Source organism: Bison bison, unplaced genomic scaffold (assembly GCF_000754665.1).
Source record: "Bison bison bison isolate TAMUID 2011002044 unplaced genomic scaffold, Bison_UMD1.0 scf7180017864048, whole genome shotgun sequence".
Lineage (NCBI taxonomy): Eukaryota > Metazoa > Chordata > Mammalia > Artiodactyla > Bovidae > Bison > Bison bison.
In genome coordinates, this window is record NW_011494620.1 from 1,923,731 (window position 1) to 1,931,525 (window position 7,795).

Sequence of the window (7,795 nt, forward strand, 5' to 3'; positions counted from 1 at the left end):
ATAGTCATCATTTTATTTGGGGAATGTGACTTGGAATATGGTGGTTTACACATCTTGTATACAGACATTGAGATCAAAACATCTGGGACATATCAGCTCAGTTTTAGAGAAATTTCTCATAATATCTTACTGAAGAAGCTGCTTCTTTCCAGTTTTCACACTCTCCTCTACCCTCCTTGAAGTCCTACATAACCTTTGACCTAAAGTCCATGTTTAGAGAAGTGGACCAGTAGTTAACTTATTCAATCATGTTTCTGGCTTCGGGGATTTATAAACTACTGATCACTTAATAAAAGATTCAAAAGACTGAACATTTTCACAGTTAATTGTACAGATATTAGAGTGCCTAAAAGTCTTTCAAAACAGTGGTGAAATACAGGTTTTAGTACATAGGTTGTAGAAGAGGGTTGTTAATAATACAGCAGAGATTGGAGTTATATCCCAGGTTCCATACAATTTTTCATGAAAGGTAGAGATAGCTGTCAGGGTTCAAAACATTCAAAACAGAGACCCAAGGAAAGCCATGAAGAATTTGAAGGAAAATGCTTAAATGTGGCTAAAGAAGATGCTATGCTAGTTGGTACTGGAGTGTTAGTGTAAATGTAAGACTAATGCATATTAACAGGAAGGAAATGATGACAATTTAATCTCCTTCTTCCTCCCCTATTTGAACAGCACAATTAAGTAAACATTTGTCTTAATATCCAGATATTTAACCAGCCTATATAAATTTACATATATTAGTGACATCTGTCCCCAAAATGCAGGAAGGAAATAAAAAGGAACCAGAACATTGATTTTCAACTCCAATCATATATAATTAATTGAAGATATTCAAGCAGGAGATTTGGGGGGATGAGACTGATGTTAATGGGGAAGGGAACAGAGGGAGAGTAAGAGCGTCACTCTTCTCGGACAGCTGCTCTGAACCAGGGACTGGCCTGGTTAGAGCGACCACATTAGATCTTTACTGTCCCATTAGAAGCAATGTTAACAGAAATGAATGAGCCCTTCCCCGATATGCCTACCTTTGGCTGGCCACAACATGACTGGCAGGGCCGTAGGAAACCTCTGAGATGATAGCAAGACATTCAAAACAGTATTCTAAAACTACAGACAAGGTCTAACATATGGCTTTGCTTTACAGTATAAGCTTTTAATCAGCAGCTCTAGGGTTTAGAGAGGACAGTAGTCTCAGATGTATCGATGTGCTATTTTAAGGTGTTTTCAATGACTGCTCTGAAGGCTTTGAGTTTCTCCTTCACAGGCAGATGGCTGGCTCCTAGGGATGCTCTTGAATGCTTTGCTTGTCTCTGATCAGGATGAACTAAAGGAAGCATTTGGTGGAGTGGAATGTTTGCCCTGGCAGGAGAAAGCAGAGATTTCAACAAGCACATGCATTTGTGAATGGATTGATTATTATTTTTCCTCTGAAGTGATTACAAAAACAGTCCTAGTTAATTAGTAGATAGGGAGGGAGGAAGGGAGCCAGGGGAGGAGAGAGAGAGGGAGAGAGAGAGAGGGAGGGAGAGAAAGAGTGGATTGGGAGGGAGAGAAATTATCCTATTGGTGCAGTTCTCACATTTAAACTAAAATAGGCCTAAGGGTCAGAGAAGGCAACCCACTCCAGCACCCTTGCCTGGAAAATCCCAAGGGCGGAGGAGCCTGGTGGGCTGCAGTCCACTAAGAGTTGGACACGACTGAGCGACTTCACTTTCACTTTTCACTTTCATGCATTGGAGAAGGAAATGGCAACCCACTCCAGTGTTCTTGCCTGGAGAATCCCAGGGACGGAGGAGCCTGGTGGGCTGCCATCTATGGGGTCGCACAGAGTCGGACATGACTGAAGCGACTTAGCAGCAGCAGCAGCAGCAGCAGCAGCAGGCCTAAGGGTGATGAGACAAAAATAAAGTATATGGAGAAAGAAAAAAAAAAATGGAACTCTTGGCAAGAAAACGGAAGTCTGATATCTCTGTAAACATTTTAATCAGCTGAGATGAGTCTGATCATTAGGGTCAAAACACCATCTTCATAAAATCCTGATAATTTCAGCCAAAAATGGATACAGCTTATATATAAGAAAGAAAATAATATTTTGTGGTTCTTAGTTTACCAACATTTGTTCACTTTTTTGTCAATTAATTAATTATTCAACAGATATTTATTAAGCATCTCCTTATGCCAGGCAGTGTTCTAGGCCTTGAGGATAGAAAGAATAATAAACAAGACAAATAAAGTCCTTATGGAACATATTTTCATGGAGGCTTTCTCCATATTGGCTAAAGAAAAACATTTTCCCAAGTATCTTTAAAAAGTAGTTGTAATATGCATTTTGTATTTTTTCCCTCTTTCCCTGAATCCTCTTTTGCCAGGTTTAATCCAGTTTGTAAACATTTTAAAGGGTGGGAAAAGTGGTTTATGAGTTAAGTACTACCATTTAGAACCTTTGACTGTGCTTAACGTATAACCATCTTTTTGTCTGGGGAAGAAGCTGCATTCCTGTGGTCCTGGTTTTCTGCTGAAATGCTTTCACAGGTTCAGCGGTATCCGGAGTGCTCCTTCTTTGGTCTGCAACACTTATCTCCCTAGGAAATCCTGTGCAGTCCACAACTTCTACCTCCTTAAATAGGCTGCCAAGTCCCAGCTCTATTTCCAGCCTGGAATTCCCCTCCTATTACCCTTAAGTCTTTCTAAACCTTTCCCAAACACTGGGAAACTCAGAGATGGAGGGGAATGTTGGCTCCCTGTGATTGTCTCTGTTGTTTTACAATTAAATATATTAATCTACTGCCTACCATTTTTCTTCAAGGTATTCACACTGGATTAGACCACAGTTTACACGTAGCATCAGCAAATTTGTATTTTTCCTTGTCCTTGGAGGGGTTAGTGTTTATGTTACTCAGATCATGGGGAGAAACATGATTAAAATAGGTTGAATTTTTGCTCAAGCCAGGAACAAATTGAAAATTAGAGGCAATATGATATGGTTAACATCACAGACCCTGAGACCCTACTGTCCTAGTTCAAATCCCAACTGAACTTAGGCAGACAGTTTGCTCATTAATCAAAAGGAATAATAATATGATGTTCTTTGCATGATTGTTGTAAGGTTAACAGTTGTCCCATGTGAAACAGTTAGAATATTGCTTGGCCTATTGCAAGCCCTATTTAGAAGTGACATTATTATTTTCATCATTAAAGGCAGCCTTAAAGTCCAAGGTAGGAGAAGAACAATCCTAAACTAAGAAGGCAAAAGTTTAAGCCTTTATAAAATAGCTTTTAAAGTTTGAAACTGACTTACATGTTACCTCTGACTGCTCTGGTCAATGTCAAAAAATTTAGTCTGACACCAAACAGAAAACTAATTTTAATTAATAATGAATGCGATCTCAAAAACAAATAGTATATTGGATGTCCACTAGGGTAGGAATGATCTACTTGACAGTTTGAGTTTCCTCTTCTGTGAACTGCCTTTTCATGTCCTTTGAAGAGTTTCTATTTTGTGTTATCTTTTCCTTATTGCTTATAGGATTTCTTGGTATACACTGAAAATTAGAAGAGGGACTCTACCTCTCTGGTCTAATTCTTCAAAGTGATGAAATGTCCTTGCAGTTGACACTCTCGATCTCTTTGCCTATTCTTATTGTCTCTCTTGAATGAATTATCTCATTTTGGAATGAGAAGTATCTAAGCATACTCTGTGCTGTCCTCTCTGAGTCTCTTTTTTCATGGAGAAGAAAGTGCAGGACACGTGAGCAGATCTGCTCTGTGCCATGTAGCAAGAATCCTGTCCTTGTGGGGGAACCCTGAATTTATCCAGCTGTGCCAGGGACAGATGGGTAATTCCAGTTCAGAATAAAGTATTTAATAACTCATTTGACTGCAGATCTAAAACTATGTTTGCTTTATTGGCCACTTATGTTTGTTTGCCTTCGCCTGGTAAGAAAGAGATGGCCACTCAGACCAAGTCTTCCTGGAGAGTTTTCAAAGAGATTATTTATAAAGATATTGGATGGGTTAGAGAAACCAATGAGGGTGGTAGTACTCCAGGGATTGCAAGAACAGGAGCCACTGCTATAAGAAGACCTGGAAAGAAAGAGGGTAGGGGTAACTACCAAAGTGTGGAGAGTAGATAAATGAAGAATGTCTGGTAGGAACTATGTAGATATAAGGGACAAAGTCCCATCTCTTACATGAACTTCTCAGGGTTATGCCAGTTTGGATATGCACCAGTAGACTCCAACCTGAAATCTAGAATGCTAGTCATCATCATGTTCTTCATGTGTCTATTTGCCAACTGGACATCCTCCTGGTTGAAGTGTCTCTTTGTGTCTTTTGCCTATTTTGCAATTTGCTTTTTTCTCTACTGGAAATGTGGGAGACCTGGGTTTGATCTCTGGGTCAGGAAGATTCCTTGAAGAAGGTCATGGCAACCCACTACAGTATTCTTGCCTAGAGAATCCCATGGACACAGGAGTCTGGCGTGCTACAGTCCATAAGGTTACAAAAAGTTGGACACAACTGAGTGGCTAACACTTTCACTTTTCACTACTGTATTCTGAGATTTCTGTTTGTGTCTCAGATATTTGTTTTTTGTCAGATATGTGGTTTGCAAAATTTTTCTCTCTGTAGCTTTCCTTTTCATCCTCTTAATGAGATCTTTCTCAGAGTAGAAGTTTTAAGTTTTGATAAAGACCAGTTTATCATTTTTTCTTTTTATGGATCATGCTTTTGTTGTCAAGTTTAAAAACCTTTTTGCCCAGTCCTAAGATTCAAAATTTGGAAAACTCAGCAGTGGCCACAAAACTAGAAATGGTCAGATTTAATTCCAATCCCAAAGAAAGGCAATGCCAAAGAATGCTCAAACTACCACACAATTGCACTCATCTCACACGCTAGTAAAGTAGTGCTCAAAATTCTCCAAGCCAGGCTTCAACAATATGTCAACTGTGAACTTCCAAATGTTCAAGCTGGATTTTAAAAAGGCAGAGGAATCAGAAATCAAATTGCCAACATACGCTGGATCAACAAAAAAGCAAGAGAGCTCCAGAAAAACATCTATTTCTGCTTTATTGACTATGCCAAAGCCTTTGACTGTGTGGATCACAATAAACTGTGGGAAATTCTGAAAGAAATGGGAATACCAGACCACCTGACCTGCCTCTTGAGAAATCTGTATGCAGATCAGGAAGCAACAGTTAGAACTGGACATGGAACAACAGATGGGATCCAAAACAGAAAAGGAGTACGTCAAGGCTGTTTATTGTCATCCTCCTTATTTAACTTATATGCAGAGTACATCATGAGAAATGCTGGGCTGGAAGAAGCACAAGTTGGAATCAAGATTGCCGGGAGAAATATCAATAACCTCAGATATGCAGATGACACCACCCTTATGGCAGAAAGTGAAGAACTAAAGAGCCTCTTGATGAAAGTGAAAGAGGAGAGTGAAAAAGTTGGCCTAAAACTCAGCATTTAGAAAACTAAGATCATGGCATCTGGTCCCATCAGTTCAGTTCAGTTGCTCAGTCGTGTCTGACTCTTTGTGACCCCATGAATCGCAGCACGCCAGGCCTCCCTGTCCATCACCATCTCCCGGAGTTCACTCAAACTCACGTCCATCGAGTTGGTGATGCCATTCAGCCATCTCATCCTCTGTCGTCCCCTTCTCCTCCTGCCCCCAATTCCTCCCAGCATCAGTCTTTTCCAATGAGTCAACTCTTCGCATAAGGTGGCCAAAGTACTGGAGTTTCAGCTTTAGCATCATTCCTTCCAAAGATATCCCAGGGTTGATCTCCTTCAGAATGGACTGGTTGGAACTCCTTGCAATTCAAGGGACTCTCAAGAGTCTTCTCCAACACCACAGTTCAAAAGCATCAATTCTTCCATGCTCAGCTTTCTTCCCAGTCCAACTCTCACATCCATACATGACCACAGGAAAAACTATAGCCTTGACTGGATGGACCTTTGTTGGCAAAGTAATGTCTCTGCTTTTGAATATGCTATCTAAGTTGGTCATAACTTTTGTTCCAAGGAGTAAGCGTCTTTTAATTTCATGGCTGCAGTCACCATCTGCAGTGATTTTGGAGCCCCAAACAATAAAGTCTGACACTGTTTCCACTGTTTCTCCATCTATTTCCCATGAAGTGATGGGACCAGATGCCATGATCTTCGTTTTCTGAATGTTGAGCTTTAAGCCAACTTTTTCACTCTCCTCTTTCACTCTCATCCAGAGGCTTTTTAGTTCCTCTTCACTTTCTGCCATAAGGGTGGTGTCATCTGCATATCTGAGGTTATTGCTATTTCCCCCAGAAATCTTGATTCCAGCTTGTGCTTCTTCCAGCCCAGCATTTCTCATGATGTACTCTGCATAGAAGTTAAATAAGCAGGGTGACAATATACAGCCTTGATGTACTCCTTTTCCTATTTGGAACCAGTCTGTTGTTCCATGTCCAGTTCTAACTGTTGCTTCCTGACCTGCATACAGGTTTCTCAAGAGGCAGGTCAGGTGGTAGCGTATTCCCATCTCTTTCAGAATTTTCCACAGTTTATTGTGATCCACACAGTCAAAGGGTTTGGCATAGTCAATAAAGCAGAAATAGATGTTTTTTCTGGAACTCTCTTGCTTTTTCCATGATCCAGCGGATGTTGGCAATTTGATCTCTGGTTCCTCTGCCTTTTCTAAAACCAGCTTGAACTTGGAAGTTCTCGGTTCACATATTGCTGAAGCCTGGCTTGGAGAATTTTGAGCATTACTTTAGTAGCGTGTGAGATGAGTGCAATTGTGTGGTAGTTTGAGCATTCTTTGGCATTGCCTTTCTTTGTGGTTGGAATGAAAACTGACCTTTTCCAGTCCTGTGGCCACTGCTGAGTTTTCCAGATTTGCAGGCATATTGAATGCAGCACTTTCACAGCATCATCTCTCAGGATTTGAAATAGCTCAACTAGAATTCCATCAGCTCCACTAGCTTTGTTCATAGTGATGCTTTCTAAGGCCCACTAGACTTCACATTCCAGGATGTCTGGCTCTAGCTGAGTGATCATACCATTGTGATTATCTTGGTTGTGAAGATCTTTTTTGTACAGCTCTTCTGTGTATTCTTGCCACTTCTTAATATCTTCTGCTTCTGTTAGGTCCATACCATTTCTGTCCTTTATTGAGCCCATCTTTGCATGAAACATTTCCTTGGTATCTCTAATTTTCTTGAAGAGATCTCTAGTCTTTCCCATTCTGTTGTTTTCCTCTATTTCTTTGCATTGATCGCTGAGGAAGGCTTTCTTATCTCTTCTTGCTATTCTTTGGAACTCTGCATTCAGATGCTTATATCTTTCCTTTTCTCCTTTGCTTTTTGCTTCTCTTCTTTTCACAGCTATTTGTAAGGCCTCCCCAGACAGCCATTTTGCTTTTTTGCATTTCTTTTCCATGGGGATGGTCTTGATCCCTGTCTCCTGTACAATGACACGAACCTCCATCTGTAGTTCATCAGGCACTCTATCTATCAGATCTAGTCCCTTAAATCTATTTCTCACTTCCACTGTATAATCATAAGGGATCTGATTTAGGTCATACCTGAATGGTCTAGTTTTCCCTACTTTCTTTAATTTATGTCTGAATTTGGCAATAAGGAGCTCATGATCTGAGCCACAGTCAGCTCCTGGTCTTGTTTTTGCTGACTGTATAGAGCTTCTCCATCTTTGGCTGCAAATATAATCAATCTGATTTTGATGTTGACCATCTGGTGATGTCCATGTATAGAGTCTTCTCTTGTGTTGTTGGAAGAGGGTGTTTGTATAA